The sequence below is a fragment of the Canis lupus genome, chromosome 12 (genome assembly GCF_003254725.2).
Source record: "Canis lupus dingo isolate Sandy chromosome 12, ASM325472v2, whole genome shotgun sequence".
Lineage (NCBI taxonomy): Eukaryota > Metazoa > Chordata > Mammalia > Carnivora > Canidae > Canis > Canis lupus.
The window spans coordinates 26,498,922-26,519,380 of record NC_064254.1 but is presented as its reverse complement, the minus strand read 5'-3'; the positions used below and the strand labels follow the sequence as shown (position 1 = coordinate 26,519,380).

Below are 20,459 nucleotides of genomic sequence, written 5' to 3'. Positions count from 1 at the left end.
TCACCATTTAAAAATTTCCTGCTATTACAATGTTTCTGAGATAGCAGACCTCATCAGAACAGGATTTCAAAGAGATAAAAGGTCAATCCCACTTTTGCCATAACACTGCCAGCCTTATTGAAACGCATCTCCTTATTTTAAATGAAGTCACTATCCCTTTTTAATCTGTAAAAGTTGTATAGCAACACGTAGAAGTAATGCAGTAGCCTCTAAAAAGCTGAACCTGTACTAGCCAAGTTGGTAAGGCAAGGTACAGAAGAATTTGGGGTAGAGATGTGGAATGTAGTGCTTCTAAAATTCTGAAAAGCACTTTAAATTGCACATTATTCCAGAAAGAGGACCTTATGAATCAATAAGTTTAGGTTGAAGTATCTGTTCTATAAGGTCACTGTGAGATCTGCAGAAGTAAATGTAGGTGAATGACATAAGTCATTCATTTTGGGATAAGTACACGGGAAGAAGCAAATATTAATTATAGGTATGCACTTTTAAATTACTTACCAGAAAGAACTTTTCCTGGAAAATTTTTTATTACTAGTCTTGATAATCAATGAGGATGATGCCAAAACACCTGCTTTGAATATTTATTTTTAATGAAGACTAGTAGAGTCAAAAAGCAAGAGAAAGAGGATACACGAGCAGTTACTTCAACAAAAGTTCATATTTCAGAGATAGGATAGCCCAACTGAAAAATGTATATATGAGCTCTGTTCTTGTTCAGCTGTGCAATGTAAAGCAGAGCTTCTCATTTGGGAAAATGTGTGCTTTAACCACAATATGAACACTCAAAATTGTTTAGTCCCTCTTTGTGATCCCCTCACCTTGACAACCTGGTCAAATGCAAACCTTTGATCTTTGGGTCAAATGCAACCCTGCTGATTAGAGAAGCCTACTATATTACAGGGATTAGTTTCAATTCTTCTGAGTTGTTCAGGTGTCCAAAATACCTGTTGACTTTTCTCTCTCCCTGAGCATTCCAGGTGGTACAGCATATTGCTCTATTCCCTTACCACCTTTTAAATCTATTCATCCTCTCTAATGATGGGGTGCAGTAAGAATACATTGTTCCATTATTTGATGCTGTGTATGTCCTTTCCAATTGCAAATTTCTGCATGAAGAGGCACTCAAGCTACTATTCTAAATCAGAGGTTGGCACTTGCATAAATTGGATTTGTAAGCGGGAACCATTTACAGGTTTCTTTGCTTTTAGATTTTATCTAATGATGAGGAACAAACACATATTCAAAGTTACTTTATTGTTTCTACCAGAAGGGCACAACATGATGGTACAGTTAACTATGGAAAGACATGAAGTGAACCCTGACAGGCAGAGGGTCCCCAGGAGTATGATCTTCCTCCTTTGGTCTCTTAAGTCATCAGATGCCAATGGATGTTTGGTATCAGCAAAGCTAACGCATCTGTCCATGCTACATCAGCTCTTTGAGGAGAGGGCTAAAGAGATCTCTTATTTGGAAAAATGGTCCAGGCTCTTCTTAAAACAGCCCAAGTACTTGAGCATACTATTTCAACCCCCAATTACCCTATGACTTTCTAATTTAATCCAACTCTTATTATTGGATCAAAATTGATTTTTAGCCACAGTTTTACTAATCAGACAGGAATCTGGTAAGCATGTGAAAGGAACAACATTGCCTGCTATTTTCAAGCCCAAGAAAAGCCAAAGAAGGATTTTCCCCCCCTAGGATTTTATTCAAGCTGCAGAACAATGGTATCAAATACTGTTTTGTGCATGGCTTAAATAACCATAATGTTGATAAGCCCAATTTTTATTGTGTCCTGGAAAAGAGACAGCTGGGGTCTTATGATGTTGCATGAATGAATAGAAGTGAAGTAGATCTCAGCTTATGCACATCAGATGAGACCCCAGAGCCGACCAAAGCTGTGGAGAAGAGGTGGATGGATTGGATTGTGAGGATGGGTGGTAGCATGCAGAAAATACAAAATACTGAATGGAAGAAAGACCACTCTTAATGATTGCCACATGTGTTTTCTCTTTACTCTTAATGTTTATCTTTTTTATTTTATCTAACATAGCCATTTTCTTCAGAAAAAAAATGAAAACTACCCTGAAATTCTAATATTAGAAGAAAATACAGGATATGAAAGAGTAAATACAATGTAATATCTTAGAAATTATTTTTGTGTACATATAATCTGTAATTGTGTAAGAGATAAAAAGAATGTGCAGGAAAAAATAGCAGTAATTTTTTTTCATTGTGGGATTATACCTGTTTTTGTGTCTTTTTTTTTTTTTCTTTCTTTAGGCTCAACTAGCCTTTGTTTTAAAGAAACAATCACTTTAGGGCTTGTTTTCATTTTGAGAGAGATATATCAGTTTTCTTCTAGGGGCTCAGAAAATTATAGGGAAGCCTGACAAATAATGCAATCAATATAAATTATAAAAATAGAGCAAGGGCAATGACAGAGTCAAGATATGCTGTTATAGAGGAGAATATAGACTCACCTAGGAAGTGACATCTAGATTGAAATAGATGTAGAGGTACTTTGCAAAAGGTAATGTGTTTATATTAAAAAAGTTTTAAGATATCAAATTCTGAAGAAAGATCTTTCTGATGGCCCCTTTCTGAACAAGACACAAATAATTAATAGTTGATTAAAATAACTAATTATTTCTCAAGTTTGGTGTTATAATTCATTAAAGTAATACATTTACCAAATTAATATTATATTTATAGCAAGCCTGAATTCTTAAGCAATAAAGATATGCTATTTGGAACAAAAATGTAATATTACTTCATAAAATAAATGGAGAAATTTATCAGTATGATTTTAAGAATATATTCATCTAAGTGTAAACGGACAAATAAACAGGCTGATAATAATTTCATTAAGTAATAAAACCAGGATTAAGAAAGACCTGAAAAACTAATGTGATTCAGAAAGAGCTGCTTTCAAATTGTTCCTTCCTAGGGGTGCCTGGGTTGCTCAGTTGGTTTAGCCTCTCCTCTGTCCTTCAGCTCAGGTGATGATCCTAGGGTCCTGGATCAAGTTTATGCTAGGCTCCCTGCTCAGTAGGGTGTCTGCTTCTCCCTCTCCTTTTGCCCCTCCCTCTCTTTTGTGCTCTCGCTCTCAAATAAATAAAATCTTTTTTAAAAAAAAAATTGTTCCTTCCTAGTTCCATTATTCACTTCTTATATATATTTTGTTTATTCTAACTTTGAAATTGCTATTAAAAATAAAACTTATGATGAAAGTGTCTATGAAATGTATGGCTATAAGATGAAACTTAAAAGCCCCCTGATATCCAAGTCCTACTCCTTTGAAGTACATTCACTGTTTATGGGGGAGGGGGAGTTGTATATTTTAAAAATTTTCAATGGATAGACATGTGTATGTATACACATTCCACAGAAACACAAATACACTTGCACAAATTCATCTAAACAAACAGGATTGTATAATACATATAATTCTGTAACATTTATTAATTATTAACAATTTCTTAAACAGAAAGCTAATATAATCCATTTGTTAAGTCCACTAAGATTTATCTCCTTACTTTTTAATGGCAGCTTTGTATATGTGAATGTGCCACTACACTCTCCCCCTTGTTATCGTATGACTTGTGCACTGCTTCAAATGTCGTCACCTCCTCAGAGTTCTTTCTTGACCCCCTTACCTAATATGACAACACGGATGGATCTAGAAGTACTATGCTAAGTGAAATAAGTCAGACTGAAAAAGACTAATGCTATATTATTTCATTTATATGTGAAATCTTAAAATAAATGAAAAAACAAACAATAAAGCAGAAGCAGACCCATAAATACAGAGAACAAACTGGTGATTGACAGTGAGGTTGAGAGGAAGGGGAAAGACAAAATGGGTGTAGGGAAGTGGGAGGTATAGGCTACCAGTTATAGAATGAATAAGTCATGGGAATGAATGGTACCATATAGAGAGTATAGTCAATGGTACTGTCATAGCATTGTATGGTGACAGATGGAAGATACATTTGTGGTGAGCATAGCATAATATATAGTCCAATTACTATGTTTTACACCTGAAACTTATGTACATTGTATATCAACTATATTTCAATTTAAAAAATAAAGTTAATTTTTTTTGTTACACATCTTTCTACATTTAAATTTATTTTTTGGTGAGCTCGATGTTATGTATTTTAACCATTTGTCTTGTGAGTTATTAGTCTTTTTCTTGGTAATTTGCAAGAGCTGTTTGTACATTAAAGAAATTCTTCTTTAGGGCAGCCCCGGTGGCGCAGCGGTTTAGCGCCGCCTGCAGCCTGGGGTGCGATCCTGGAGACCCAAGATCCAGTCCCAAGCCAGGCTTCCTTTATGGAGCCTGCTTCTCTCTCTGCCTGTGTCTCTCTGCCTGTGTCTCTGCCTCTGTGTGTGTGTGTGTCCCTATGAATAAATAAACAAAATCTTTTTAAAAATTCTTTAGTTAACTATGTGAACTAATTTTTCTACAACTTCCTTTGTGTTTAAAAATTCTTTAATTATATTTTCCCATAAAGTGTTTAAAATTTATGTAGACAAACTTATCAATAGCTTCTAGGCCATTATTCATTTTTTATAAGTTTTTTTTATATTTTATTTATTCATGAGAGACACACAGAGAGAGGCAGAGACACAGGCATAGGGAGGAGCAGGCCTCCCTTCAGGGAGTCCAATGCAGGACTCAATCCCAGGACCTGGGATCACGACCTGAGCTAAAGGCAGACGTTCAACCACTGAGCCACCCAGTATCCCTCTGTAAGTGTTTTGTTTTAAATGATTTCATTAGGGCCAAACCATTTCCTGAAAGTTATTGGGTAAGAATGATATACATAGATGATGAGCAAATCCATAGTCATATACCCAGAAATCTAAGTCATAAATGTGAAGCTGAAAGTTAAAATGAAAATGAGATGAAAGTAGCAGACCTTTGAAAGAAAGATTCATACTAACATTTAAAACAGCTTTGATTTTTTAAAAAATATTTTATTTATTGTTTTCACACAAAGAGAGAGTGTGAGAGAGAAAGAGTGCACAAGTGAGGGTAGGGGAAGGGAGGGGCAGAGGGAGAAGCTGACTCCTCATTGAGCAGGGAACTTGCCATAGGTCTTGATCCCAGGATGCTTAACCAACTGAGCCACTGAGTATCCCTAAAATAGCCTTGATTATTAAAAATTATTTACAAATAAGAGAATGAAATTTAGTAATATCTAAAATTCAAGTGCATTTTTCATAAATGAAATTACACACAAATGTTCTTGAAACAAGCTTACTATTTTTTGGAGAGACATTTAAGAGAAAAAATAGAACTTTAAAAGCTGAGAGAAAAAAGTTTATTTTTTCTGAGAATCCATGCAGTGTAGAGATGGTACAGGTAACGCACTCAGAACAGTATTAAGTAAGTAGCTTACTTATATCCTGAGTTAATCCACAAAGGATTTAGAATGGCTTATAAATACAGAACCAACAAAATAGTGAAACATAAATAAAATATCAGGATTGAGAAAATATAAATTAGAATAGAAGGAACAGACCAAGGGGAAAAGAGAACACAGATACGCAGACATAAGGTCCAAAATGGTTGTTATAATTGAGACATAGATTTGTGTTTGATATCCCAAAATGTCAAAGCAAAAAGAGCAGTGTTGTTAGCTACATAGTTTTCATTATCTATGAGAAGGAAAAAAATTCAGATCTTTGGGAAAAGCAAACCTATTCCTAGATTAAATTTTAAAACGTATTTCTTATGTAGATAAGCAACATGTATTTTTTTGAGTTGCAACTTAAATCTTTAACTGGAAGTAAAAGTCATTTGTCCCACATGCAGTTACTTCCAGTACTATTCCACCTATGGTAACATGGGAGGCATGTTACCTCCCAGAGTCACTGATTTGTGTTTTCATTTATCCTTGGCAGACTGCTGCCCTCTTGGAGCTCATAGTCTAGTCAGGCAAAAGGAATCTTCAGAGGGAGGAAGCTTGAGGTTTAAATGGAACTGGAAGAACAGGAAAGATTTTCCTGGCAAGATCGGATTTGAACTGAATCTAGAAAAATCTGTATAAATCTTCAAGGTTAAAGAAAAAGGAAAGGTCAGTATCAGCTCATAAGATTATAAAATGAAGGCAATTTCACCGTACATTAAAAGCATACAGATTCTGGACACCTGGGTGGCTCAGTGGTTAAGTGTCTGCTTTTGGCTCAGGATGTGATCCTGGAGTTCCAGGATGGAGTCCCAGCATCGGGCTCCCCGGAGGGAGCCTGCTTCTCCCTCTGCCTATGTCTCTGCCTCTCTCTCTCTCATGAATAAGTAAATAAAATCTTTAAAAAACAAAAATAAATAAAAATAAAATAAAAGCATACAAATTTAAATAGCTTTATTTTTTTTTCTTGTTTTAGATTTTATTTCATGCAGGACACAGGACTCCATCTCAGGACCAGGGATCACGACCTGAGCCAAAGGCAGAAGCTCAACCACTGAGCCACCTAGATATCCCTAACTTTATATTTTGATCCAATAGATAGAATTAGTTTTTCCCATAAGATTCCTAACTCTGGGAAACGAGCTAGGGGTGGTGGAAGGGGAGGAGGGTGGAGGGTGGGGGTGACTGGGTGGCGGGCACTGAAAGGGGCACTTGACGGGATGAGCACTGGGTGTTATTCTGTATGTTGACAAATTGAACACCAATAAAAAATAAATTTATTATAAATAAATAAATAATAAATAATAATAAATAAGATTTTTTATATTTAATAGACCTACAGTATTTCCTAAAGTGAATCTTGGATAAATTGAATTAATAACTTTAAATATAAAATTGTATTGTATAAAAGTATCTTCATCTTTGTTGATCTTTCCCATGAAGATATTCAGTTACTGATATTCTACTGATGTTGAAAAACTGGCTCCACACACAGAAAACCTCTGTGGAAACTCTCCATTCATTCTCTGTCACATCACCTATTTCATTTTCTTCATTACAGTTCTGACTCTTTAAAATTATCCCTATTAGTTGTTGATTGTCTCCTACATAATGCACATTTCACAAAGGTAGAAATTTACAATGTGCTCAATAAATATATGTTGACTAAATAGATGGATTCAGAGGTTCATGATATAAATTTAAGTAGACAATTCTAAGAAAAGAGAAGAGGCAAAATCAGCCCTCAATGTAGGAAAAAAGGATACTATATCCCCTGGCAAATACTTATCACTAAAATGTTATTTTGCTGGCTGCTTTCCATAGCTGCAATATCATAGATTTTAAAGATGTCCATTTCTTTACCTATTTTGATTCCCTAATGTTGCTCAGGGCTTAATTTTTGAAGGTCGCAGCACTGAATTATATTTCCATACTGGAGGAAGGTATCAAAGTTGGAATAGTCTTTTCTCTAACCGCCAACATTTGTAAGAATTAACACTAAGAAAGTGAAAGTGTGTCTTAGTTGTTGAGAACAAACTTGTAGAAAAGGTAGCATAGTTATCCCATGTTTGCCAGTAGGGCAAAAACAAAAAGAAAAACAAAAAATGAGCTTTAAAATTAAAGGTAAGTTGAAAGTTGTAGGGTTGGTCACAAACTAAGGGGAAAATCATTCTTGATCATGAAAATCGTTTAGCAATATAAGGAAGTCTTCTATGAGGTCATGATTTGTAAGTATTCAAGCAGAGATCAGATGTCTGGTATGTAAACAAGAACTTTTATATAGTCTGAGAGGCTGGGCTGCACCTAAGGGAGGTATAGTGTGTTCATTAGTAGGGGATGTGTGACAAAAAATAGATTAGCCTATTAATTGATTTGCAAATTAATTGTGGGTAGGGCCAATGGAGCCTGGTTAATACATCACAGCTCAGAGCCTACATTAATTTGATTAAAAACCATATGTTGGGGATCCCTGGGTGGCGCAGCGGTTTAGCGCCTGCTTTTGGCCCAGGGCGCGATCCTGGAGACCCCGGATCGAATCCCACATCAGGCTCCCGATGCATGGAGCCTGTTTCTCCCTCTGCCTATGTCTCTGCCTCTCTCTCTCTCTGTGTGTGACTATCATAAATAAATGAAAAAAAATTTTTTTTGAAAAAAAAAAACATATGTTGTTTTTTGCAAATTAATTTTTCCATGTGTTGCTTTCTGGTATGTCAAGACATACCAGTATCATGTTTAAAAACTCCCGAGTTTAGTGCATGCTCATATCTTTGATGTTAAAAACAAACAAACAAACAAGGTTCTTACAGCTATTTGTAGTTGTACTTTCAGTACCTAATATCCCAGGAATCATTCTATGTAGGGGAATAGTTCCACGTTGGTGTACTGGTAACTTTCACAAGTCCACATAGATTATGTAGGCAAGGATTGACTAGAGTCTACTCCCAAGTCTTTGTGAAATGCCCTGTGATTTTTCTGGAATAGGGAAAGAAAAGGAGTTTGGTGAGGAGATGCCATGAGGCCATTTCTTATTCACCTCCCTATTGTGAAGGAACTGCCACAAGTTGTTTCTATTCCATCTCCGTAGTTTCAGTTGCACACAGACAGGAATTTCTACCTTATCTTCCTCTACAGCATGACTACAGATTTTTAAAACCTCTTGGCTTTGTGTTTAGAGTTGACTCTTCAATGTCAGAGCAAACTACCACCCATGCTGCCTTCTTCCGGGTTAGTATCTTCCTGTGGGTCTTGGGATACAGAAGCTGGCAACACATGGACCATGCTGGTGCTTTTTGAAAGTAATAAATTGTCTGAAATCATTTGGGACATTGTTTCCTTACTAGTCAGATCCATTGAAGTGTGGCAAGGCAAACTAACAGCTCCAATAGTAGGTGGTGGCCCTGGTAGTTGCCATATAGCTGTCTAGTGACTGTCTCATTGCTTAATATTTTATACTCAGTGAGAGTTATCTTGTTTCTTCTGCCTGCCTGAAGAACTATATAGTTCTTCATAACCAGGCTATATAGACTTTTGGAATGTCATGGAACTTAAACTGGAGATTCCAATAATATCCGCTTCTGATGTACCCTCTTCCCACTTGTGCATTATAACATGGTCAATTGATCTTGAACTACATCTTGGAAGACAGGTAGGACAAGGTGTTGTGGAAGTATAATCTTTCTCTGACATCTGTGTTACTGCCTGAGATACTCATGCATACATGCATGGAGATGAGTTATCTCAATTTTCTAATGTGAGCTCCACTTCGAATTAAACAAACTTTGCTTTTGGGTTTTGTGTAAATATAATCCACTGATTCCCTAGTCTTTCTTATTTTAGTATTATAATGAAATGTACTATACATTTCAAAAATCTGCCTCTTCTAACAGCATAGTGATTCTTCTATGTCTTTACAATTTTTGCAGCATGAGAAATTTACAAATATATCACAGTTTGATTTTCTAAAAGTATATCATATATGCAAATATTAGAACTATCAGATCCTATATTTTGATAAGGTTCAAAGACAAATCTTCCTAATGATTCATTATTTCAAAATCCACTGAGTAGGAAAAAGGTATTAAAGATGACCATTTTGCTGCAATCATTACATTTGTTGTTCATAGCAAAAGAAGAGAAAGTGCAGCATATCATGCCAGACAGGCTGTCCTGGCAGCATCTTAACAGGTGTGAAGAAGAAATATAACAAGAATCTAAAACTCTGTTTAAAACGGACACAAAGATCACCATGGCAACTTTTCTCCAAGAATCCTGTAATGCCTTTTGTTAAAAAATATTTATATATCTCTCTGATTAAAATAGCTTTACACATATATGCATATTTATTGTATATACATAAATACACAGATCATATTTATTCACCATATTACTAAGTATATAAAAACAATTAACTAAATTAAGTGACAGATGTTTAGTTATTCCACAATGTGCATATAAAATATATAATTATATAGAAAAATGCTTATCTTATAAATGATAAAGCAAAATACAGTATAATCCAAATATGTATTTCACCTATAAAGATACACAAATATAGAGTAAAGGCTTTTTAAAATTTATCTAGCTGTTACTAGCTATTCATGCTATCTTGAGCAGGCAGTACTAAGAAGTAAGTGGTTTTTAAATATTTTTTCAAAATTTTTAACATTAGATGCATTATGCATTAATGCATAACAGATGCATTAACATTTATGCATTAACATGTATATTATGCATGTTAGTGACAATGCTTTTTAAAATATACACACAGTAAACTCATTCTTCTCCTCCCCCTGTCCCTCCTCCACCTTCTCCTCTCCTTCTTCCTTTCCGTCCTCCTTTTACTTCTTGTGATATATGGTTCTGAGTTTTAACACATGCATGGATTTTGGTAACTACCATCACCAAAAGAATACAGAACAATTCCAACACCCCCAAAGAATTCCCTCTTCCTACTTTTCTGTGCTCAGACTCTCTTTCTACCCCTCATCCTTGGCAGCCACTAATCTGTTTTTTAAGCCTATAGCTTTGTCTTTTCCAGAATATCAAGTAAATGCGTAACACAATTTTTATTTCCATCTTAAATGTTTTCATATTGTTTCAAATTAAGAGACAAAGTTTTTACAGAATTATTTATCTACAAAATGATTATTTATCTACAAAATGATTATTTCTAAGAAATGATTTCTGAACTCAGAATTGCCTATTCAATGGGCATACATTTTAATTGTTTCATATATATTTCAAATTGTTTTCCAGGAGTTCAGCATCAGTCTTTGCCTCTACCATTAGTGTACAAGGCTGCTCATCTAAGAAAATGCTTTGCTATCATAAGATTGAAAATATGATAGGTAAAAATTACATTTTATTCACCTGATTTTGGGGGCTTTTTTACTACCAATTTGTTGGATTTTTTTTTCTAAGCACATTATTAGTGATATATATTTTCTTCCATGATTCATTGGTTCATGTCTTTTGCTTACATTTTCTAGGTTATTAGTGATATTTTTAATTATTAACTTGTAGAGAGGCACGTTAGGTGGCTCAATTGGTTAAGATCCTGCTTTTGCCTCAGGTCATGATCCCAGGGTCCTGGGATCAGCCCCAGGTCATGTCAGGCTCCCTGCATAGCAGGGAATCTGCTTTTCCATCTCCCTCTGCCCCTCCCTTCTGCTTGTGCTTGCTCTCTCTCTCTCTCTCTCTCTCTCTCATTCTGTCTCAAATAAAGTCTTTAAAAAAATTATTGACTTATAGAAATTCTTTTATAATAGGCATATTAACCTTTTCCCTGTTTTATTTGTTGAGAATGTTTCCCAGTTTATCTTTCTATTTTCATTATTGTTTTGTTTTGTTTTATTTTGTTTTATTTTTTTATTGGAGTTCAATTTGCCAACATATAGCATATCACCCAGTGCTCATCCTGTCAAGTGCCCCCCTCAGTGCCCGTCACCCAGTCACCCCCACCCCCCGCCTACCTCCCTTTCCACTACCCCTTGTTCGCTTCCCAGAGTTAGGTGTCTCTCATGTTCTGACACCTTCTCTGATATTTCCCACTAATTTCTCTCCTTTCCCCTCTATTCCCTTTCACTATTATTTATATTCCCCAAATGAATGAGAACATATAATGTTTGTCCTTTTCCGATTGACTTATTTTACTCAGGATAATACCCTCCAGGTCCATCCACGTCGAAGCAAAAGATGGGTATTTGTCATTTCTAATGGCTAAGTAATATTCCATTGTATACATAGACCACATGTTCTTTGTCCATTCATCTTATGATGGACACGGAGGCTCCTTCCACAGTTTGGCTATTGTAGACATTGCTGCTGTAGACATTGGGGTGCAAGTGTTTTTTAATCTATTAAAGTTTCATATGCTTTTTGTTAAACCTATTGCTCTGGGACCTCGTAACTTTTTCTATTGATTTAATTTGGAGGAAAATATCACCTTCTTCAATATCAGTTAAATATTTATTTATATTTTTATTTTGAAAAAAAAAACAAAATGAAACAAAACACATAATTCTGTATTTTCTTTCATAGACCAAAATGTAGGTTATTGGATTTCTTTATTTTTGTTTTAAGTATAGTCCACTTGGCTGTATGTTGATCTGTATTTGGATAGCAGATTAAAATATCTGATTCCCAGTCCTCTGCAAATCACCCTCTATACTATTTCAATTCTTAGAACTGGAATACATTTCAGCAGCCTATATCAGCCACATTTAATTGCTTTCTCTTTCTCTTTTTTTTTTTCTTGTAAAAATAAAGAATCTGCTTTTTTTTTTTCTCTGACAGGCAATGTGCTCAGGCCTAAATGATATATTATAATTGGTTAAAGATAGTCATGATTGTATTCTTTGATTTCCCAACTTCCCTTGTAGTAGGGTAGGTGTGTGATGCAGTTAGGACTGCCATATGGACTGCAGGATATCCAGTTAAATATTACTCTCAGATGAACAATGATTAACTTTTATGTCCCAAATACTGAACTGGACATATTTAGAGTAAAAATTAGTCATAGTTTACCTGAAATTCAAATGTAACTGTATGCCTTATATTTATATCTATAAAATCTGATGCTCACCTATACCCAGTTCTGGCCAATGACATTTTTTTTTAAGATTTTATTTATTTATTTATTTATTTATTTATTTATTTATTTATGAGAGACACACAGAGAGATAATGGCAGAGACATAGGCAGAGGGAAAAGCAGACTCCCTGCAAGGAGCCAGATGCAAGACTCCATCCCAGATCCAGGGATCAAGACCCGATCGGAAGGCAGACGCTCAACCACTGAGCCATCCAGGCATCCCTGGCCAATGAAATTTAATGGCAAGTCTGTTGCAAGGCTTTCTGGGAAAGTTTCTGTCTCCCAAATAAAAGGGTCACATGGGACTAATCCCGTCTTTTGTCCATTCTTGAACGAAGATGCAATGTATGGAGGCAATGTATAGCCATGTCAGGATGAGTGTTACCCCAAAGCATTAGAAATGAAAGTCACATACTGAGATGGCAGATTGAAAAGCTACTGAAAGCCTGGTCTCTGGCATAAGGGGTACTGGAAAATGACTCCTGAATTTTTTCCTTTATAAGAAAACTTCTATTTAACAAAACCACTATAAGTTAGATTTTCTTATATTTTAAGCTGAATGCAATTCTAATGGTTTCATACTGCTTGGGGAATATTTCTTCCTATTTTTACACTAAGAGTGCTTCACTATAATGATAATAAATACAATCATTCATTTATTTGGCACTTACCTTTTGAGCACTGACTTTATGTTTGGGAAGCACTGATTTACTATACCACTCTCCTAACTGTCTGCCAATTATTTTCTGGAGTGGAAATTAGTGGTGCAGAAGTATAGAAAGTTGTTGGAGTGACTAACATACTTCAAGTTCTCAAAAAAAAATGTTATCTGCATGCCAGATACAATATTTAGGTCAGAATCAGAGAAAAGAAATTTGTAGTGTATCCTCATACTTTTTTTTTTTTTATTGGAGTTCGATTTGCCAACATATAGCATAACACCCAGTGCTCATCCTGTCAAGTCCCCCCTCAATGCCTGTCATCCAGTCACCTCAACCCCCTGCCCAACTCCCCTTCCACCTCCCCTTGTTCATTTCCCAGAGTTAGGAGTCTCTCATGTCCTGTCACCCTCTCTGATATTTCCCACTCATTTTCTCTCCTTTCCCCTTCATTCCCTTTCACTATTATTTTTTATATTACCCAAATGAATGAGACCATATATGTTTGTCCTTCGATTGACTTTCTTCACTCAGCATAATACCCTCCAGTTCTATCCACGTTGAAGCAAATGGTGGGTATTTGTCATTTCTAATGGCTGAGTAATATTCCATTGTATACATAAACCACATCTTCTTTATCCATTCATCTTTCAATGGACACCGAGGCTCCTTCCACAGTTTGGCTATTGTGGACATTGCTGCTATGAACATCGGGGTGCAGGTGTCCTGCCGTTTCACTGCATCTGTATCTTTGGGGTAAATCCCCAGCAGTGCAATTGCTGGGTCATAGGGCAGATCTATTTTTAACTCTTTGAGGAATCTCCATACAGTTTTCCAGAGTGGCTGCCCCAGTTCACATTCCCACCAACAGTGCAAGAAAGTTCCCCTTTCTCCACATCCTCTCCAACATTTGTGGTTTCCTGTCTTGTTAATTTTCCCCATTCTCACCGGTGTAAGGTGGTATCTCATTGTGGTTCTGATTTGTATTTCGCTGATGGCAAGTGAGGCAGAGCATTTTCTCATGTGATTATTAGCCATGTCTATGTCTTCCTCTGTGAAATTTCTGTTCATGTCTTTTGCCCATTTCATGATTGGATTGTTTGTTTCTTTGCTGTTGAGTTTAATAAGCTCTTTATAGATCTTGGAAACTAGCCCTTTATCTGATATGTCATTTGCAAATATCTTCTCCCATTCTGTAGGTTGTCTTTGAGTTTTCTTGACTGTTTCTTTTGATGTGCAGAAGCTTTTTATCTTGATCAGGTCCCAATAATTCACTTTTTCTCTTGTTTCCCTTGCCTTCATAGATGTGTCTTGCAAGAAGTTGCTCTGGCCAAGTTCAAAAAGGGTGCTGCCTGTGTTCTCCTCTAGGATTTTGATGGATTCTTGCCTCACATTTAGATCTTTCATCCATTTTGAGTTTATCTTTGTGTATGGTGTAAGAGAATGGTCTAGTTTCATTCTTCTGCATGTGGATGTCCAATTTTCCCAGCACCATTTATTGAAGAGACTGTCCTTTTTCCAGTGGATAGTCTTTCCTCCTTTGTCAAATATTAGTTGACCATAGAGTTAAGGACCCATTTCTGGATTCTCTATTCTGTTCCATTGATCTATGTGTCTGTTTTTGTGCCAGTACCACACTGTCTTGATGATCACAGCTTTGTAGTACAACTTGAAATCTGGCATTGTGATGCTCCCCCCCCCCCCACCGCCACTCTAGTTTTCTTTTTCAATATTCCCCTGGCTATTTGGGGTCTTTTCTGATTCCACACAAATCTTAAAATAATTTGTTCCAATTCTGTGAAGAAAATCCATGGTATTTTGATAGGGATTGCATTGAACATGTAAATTGCCCTGGGTAGCATTGACATTTTCACAGTATTAATTCCTCCAATCCATGAGCATGGAATATTTTTCCATCTCTTTGTGTCATCCTCAATTTCTTTCAGAAGTGTTCTGTAATTTTTAGGGTATAGATTCTTTACCTCTTTGGTTAGGTTTATCCCTAGGTATCTTATGCTTTTGGGTGCAATTGTAAATGGGATTGACTCCTTAAGTTCTCTTTCTTCGGTCTCATTGTTAGTGTATAGAAATGCCATTGATTTCTGGGCATTAATTTTGTATCCTGCCACATTGCCGAATTGCTGTATGAGTTCTAGCAATCTTGGGGTGGAGTCTTTTGGGTTTTCTCTGTACAGTATCATGTCATCTGCAAAGAGGGAGAGTTTGACTTCTTCTTTGCCAATTTGAATGCCTTTTATTTCTTTTTGTTGCCTGATTGCTGAGACTAGGACTTCTAATACTATGTTGAATAGCAGTGGTGAGAGTGGACATCCCTGTCCTGTTCCTGATCTTAGGGGAAAGGCTCCCAGTGTTTCCCCACTGAGAATGATATTCTCTGTGGGCTTTTCATAAATGGCTTAAGATATTGAGGAATGTTCCCTCTATCCCTACACTTTGAAGAGTTTTAATCAGGAATGGATGCTGTGTTTTGTGAAATGCTTTCTCTGCATCTATTGAGAGGATAATATAGTTCTTGTTTTTTCTCTTGTTGACATGATCTATCACATTGATTGCTTTATTGTGGTCTGAAAATATGCAGGGGACAATCCGAATCTTTTGGTATCAGTTGAGGCCTGATTCGTGACCCAGTATGTGGTCTATTCTGGAGAAAGTTCCATGTGCACTTGAGAAGAATGTGTATTCATTTGCGTTTGGATGTAAAATTCTGTAAATATCTGTGAAATCCATCTGGTCCAGTGTATCATTTAAAACTCTTGTTTCTTTGGAGATGTTGTGCTTAGAATATCTGTCATTTGCAGAAAGTGCCGTGTTGAAGTCTCCCAGTATTAGTGTATTATTATCTAAGTATGTCTTTACTTTGGTTATTAATTGATTGATATACTTGGCAGCTCCCACATTAAGGGCGTAAATATTCACAATTGTTAGGTCCTCTTGTTGGATAGATCCTTTAAGTATGACATAGTGTCCCTCTTCATATCTTACTACAGTCTTTGGGATAAACTTTAATTTATCTGATATGAGGATTGCTATTCCTGCTTTCTTTTGAGGACCATTTGAATGGTACATGGTTTTCCAACCTTTCATTTTCAGGCTGTAGGTGTCCTTAGGTCTCAAATGAGTCTCTTGTAGACAGCAAATAGTTGGGTCTTGCTTTTTTATCCAGTTGAAACCCTGCGTCTTTTGATGAGATCATTAAACCCATTCACATTCAGAGTTACTATTGAAAGATATGAATTTAGTGTCATCATAATACCTACTCGGTCCCTGTTTTTGTGGATTATTTCTTTGGGTGTCCTCTTTCTTTTACAGAGTCCTCCTTAATATTTCTTGCAGAGCTGGTTTGGTGGTCACCTATTCTTTCAGTTTCTGCCTATCTTGGAAACTCTTTATCTCTCCTTCTCTTATTTTTTTCTCATTAAACTTCTGTTTTAATGGGTCTCAAAATTCTGTGACAGATTTTGGGTCAAGTTTCCATTAAAAAGTACTGATTTTAAAAACTAATAACTTAAAACTGCCACACACGCACAAAAAAAAAAAAAGAAAAAAAAACAAATGGTCCACAAAACATTCTCCTTTCCTTCTGAAGGTTTTACGATGCATTGTTATCATTAACCAGTCTTTTACTATTAAACTTAAATGGCCAATTGACACAAACAGTTCTGAGACTGTTCTTCCACCACTGATTAAGACTGGGGTGGCAGGTATTAGGGATAATATTCATTTAGCCTTCTGAGCTTTCTGGGCAGACTTGGTGACTTTGCCAGCTCCAGCTGCCTTCTTGTCCACTGCTTCGATGACACCCACAGCAACCGTCTGTCTCATGTCACAAACAGCAATATGGCCCAGGGGAGGATAGTCAGAGAAGCTCTCAACACACATAGGTTTGCCAGGAACCATATCAACAATGGCAGCATCCCCAGATTTCAAGAACTTGGGACCATCCTCCAGCTTTTTTCCAGAACAACAATCTCTCTTTTCCTTCAGCTCAGCAAACTTGCCAGCAATGTGAGCTGTGTGACAATCCAGCACAGGGTCATATCCAGCACTGATTTGGCCTGGATGGTTCAGGATAATCACCTGAGCCGTGAAGCCAGCTGCTTCCATTGGTGGGTCATTTTTGCTGTCACCAGCCACGTTGCCACGATGAACATCTTTGACAGATACGTTCTTGACATTGAAGCCCACATTGTCCCCAGGAAGAGCCTCACTCAAAGCTTCATGGTGCATTTCAACAGACTTTACTTCAGTTGTAACATTGACTGGAGCAAAGGTGACCCCCATGCCAGGCTTAAGAACACCAGTCTCCCCTCGGCCCACTGGGACAGTACCAATACCACCAGTTTTGTAGACGTCTTGGAGAGGCAGACACAGGGCTTATCAGTTGGACGAGTTGGTGGCAGAATGCAATCCAGGGCTTCAAGCAGTGTGGTCCCGCTGGCATTCCCATCTTTACAGGTGACTTTCCATCCCTTGAACCAAGGCATGTTAGCACTTGGCTCCAGCATGTTGTCACCATTCCAGCCAGAAATTGGCACAAATGCTACTGTATATGGGGTTGTAGCCAATTTTCTTAATGTAGGCGCTGACTTCCTAACGATTTCCTCGTATCTCGTCTGGCTGTAGGGTGGTTCAGTGGAATCCATTTTGTTAACACCAACAATTAGTTGTTTTACACCCAGTGTGTAAGCCAGAAGGGCACGCTCACGGGTCTGCCCATTCTTGGAGACCCTGCTTCAAATTCACCAACGCCAGCAGCAACACTCAGGACAGCACAGTCAGCCTGAGATGTGCCTGTAATCATGTTTTTGATAAAGTCTCTGTGTCCTGGGGCATCAGTGATGGTCACATAATACGCGCTGGTCTCGAATTTCCACAGGGAGATCAGTGGTGATACCACGTTCACGTTCAGCTTTCAGTTTATCCAAGACCCAAGCATACTTGAAGGAGCCTTTTCCCATCTCAGCAGCCTCCTTCTCAAATTTTTCGATAGTTCCTTTGTCGATCTCACCACATTTGTAGGTCAGATGGCCAGTCGTGGTAGACTTGCCCGAATCTACGTGTCCAATGACGACGATGTTGATGTGAGTCTTCTCCTTTCCCATTTTGGTTTAGGTTTAGCGGTGGTTTTCACGACACCTGGGTTCTGGCGGCAAACCCGTGGCGAAAAAGAATGAGAGCCTTGCTGGATAAAGTATTCTTGGCTGCATGTTCTTCTCATATAGGAGCCTGAATATATCCTGCCAGCCCAGAAAGGGCGGGCAGGTCTCTGTGGAGAGATCTGCTGCTAATCTAATATTTCTCCCTATATAAGTTAGGGTCTCTTGTATTTTGGTGCTTTAAGGATTTTCTCTTTATCTTTGGAATTTGCAAGTTTCACTATTAAATGTGGAGGTGTTGAACAGTTTTTATTGATTTTAGGGGGGGACTTCTCTATCTCCTGGATATGAATGCATGTTTCCCTCCCCAAATTAGGGAAGTTTCCAGCTATGATTTGTTCAAATATGCTTTCTGGTCCTCTGTCCCTCTCGGCACCCTCTGGAATCCCAATTAAATGTAGATTTTTCCTTCTGAGGCTGTCATTTATTTCCCTTAACCTTCCTCGTGGTCTTTTAATTGTTTTTTCTTTTTTTTCCTCAGCTTCTTTCCTTGCTATCAACTTGTCTTTTATGTCATTCACTCTTTTTTTTTTTTTTAAGGTTTTATTTATTTAATCAAGAGAGAGAGAGGCAGAGATACAGGCAGAAGGAGAAGCAGGCTCCATGCAGGGAGCCTGACGGGACTCGATCCCGGGTCTCCAGGATCAGTCCCTGGGCTGTAGGCGGTGCTAAACCGCTGAGCCACCGGGGCTGCCCTGTCACTCACTTTCTTCTAACTCCTTAAACCTCGTCGTTAGGACCTCCAGTTTGGATTGCATCTCATTTAATTGATTTTTAATTCTGGCCTGATTAGATCTAAATTCTCTGTGGCAGAGAGTACTGTTTCTGACTTTTTTCTTTTGTGCTGAGTTCTTTCTAGTCATTTTCTCAATGCAGAGTGGCTAAAAACGAGTTGTACTGGAAAAAGGAGGAAAAAAAAGAAGAAAAAAAAAAAGGAGGGGTATCCTCTGGTTCTATACACTGTAAATCCCTCGACTTCCCCTGGAGCTTTCCAGCGCTGCTCAGTCCAGAACTTGCTCTTCCCCTGTCCTTCCAGCTGGTCTTCTGGGGGAGGGGCCTGCTGTGCTCTCAGGTGTGTGCACCTGGGGGAGCTACCCTGCCCTCTGCCAGGTGCACGGCTCAGTGGGAGCTGTTTACCCCATGAGGCCCGTGTCCCCTGGCGCCCTGCCTCTCCGAGGCACAGGGTGACACCAGGAGGAGCAACCCCACTGGTGGAGGCCAGCTCCCCAGCCCTGGAGTCAGCTCCCGCAGTAACCACCGCAGCTCCCAGTCCGCAGGGGCCTGGATGCTCCGGGGCGGGGACGCCAATCTGCACAGCTCGGGGGCGCCCGTGGCAGGAGCCTCCCCGCTGTCCTGGGCCCTCCCCACTTCTGCCTGCCCCGGGGGGAGCGCAGGATCCCCGCTGTGTCCCTAGCACCCTGGGTCCGGGGCCTGCGCCGCTGGCATCGCTCCGGGGCCGCGGCTCCCGAAGGCAGCAGGGCGCAGCCCCCTCCGCCCGGAGCCCCCCCAACTCCCGGCTTCTCCCCGAGGCCCCGCTGGGCACTCCAGCCCTTTACCGCGCTGGGCCACGGGGTGTAGGGTGCTGTCCCCGGGGCACCTCCTGTTAGTGACCCGGGAGGCTGGGGGCCCCACCGCCCTCCTGCGGTCCTGCCCGGGTTCCCAGCTGAGCCTTTCCCTCCGGGAAGAGTCCGGTGCGGATTGTTAAAGTTCCCGCTTCCCGTTGCGGGCTCTCTTGTCCCGGGGCTCCTGCCCCCTGTAGCCGGCTCCTCGAGGGGCCCCTCCCCCACTGGATTCTTTTTTATTTTATTTTTCCTCCTTCCTATCTTGTTAGAAGCACAAACTTTTCTCTCTGTAGCGTTCCAGCTGTTCTCTCTTTATTTTTTTTTTTAAGATTTTATTTATTTATTCATGAAAGACACAGAGATAGAGAGAGGCAGAGACACAGGCAGAGGGAGAAGCAGGCTCCATGCCAGGAGCCCGACGTGGGACTCGATCCCAGGACTCCAGGATCACGCCCTGGACTGAAAGGGGCACTGAACCGCTGAGCCACCAGGGCAGCCCCCTGTTCTCTCTTGAAATCTCAGGTCGAATCCATAGGTTTTCAGGAT

General features: G+C 38.7%; 1 pseudogene; it reads right to left on the bottom strand.

Moving 5' to 3' along the window:
- Window positions 1-18,365, bottom strand: part of LOC125752300 (elongation factor 1-alpha 1-like) — a 758,580-nt pseudogene extending 740,215 nt beyond the window's left edge.
- Window positions 18,366-20,459: the final 2,094 nt, after the last annotated feature.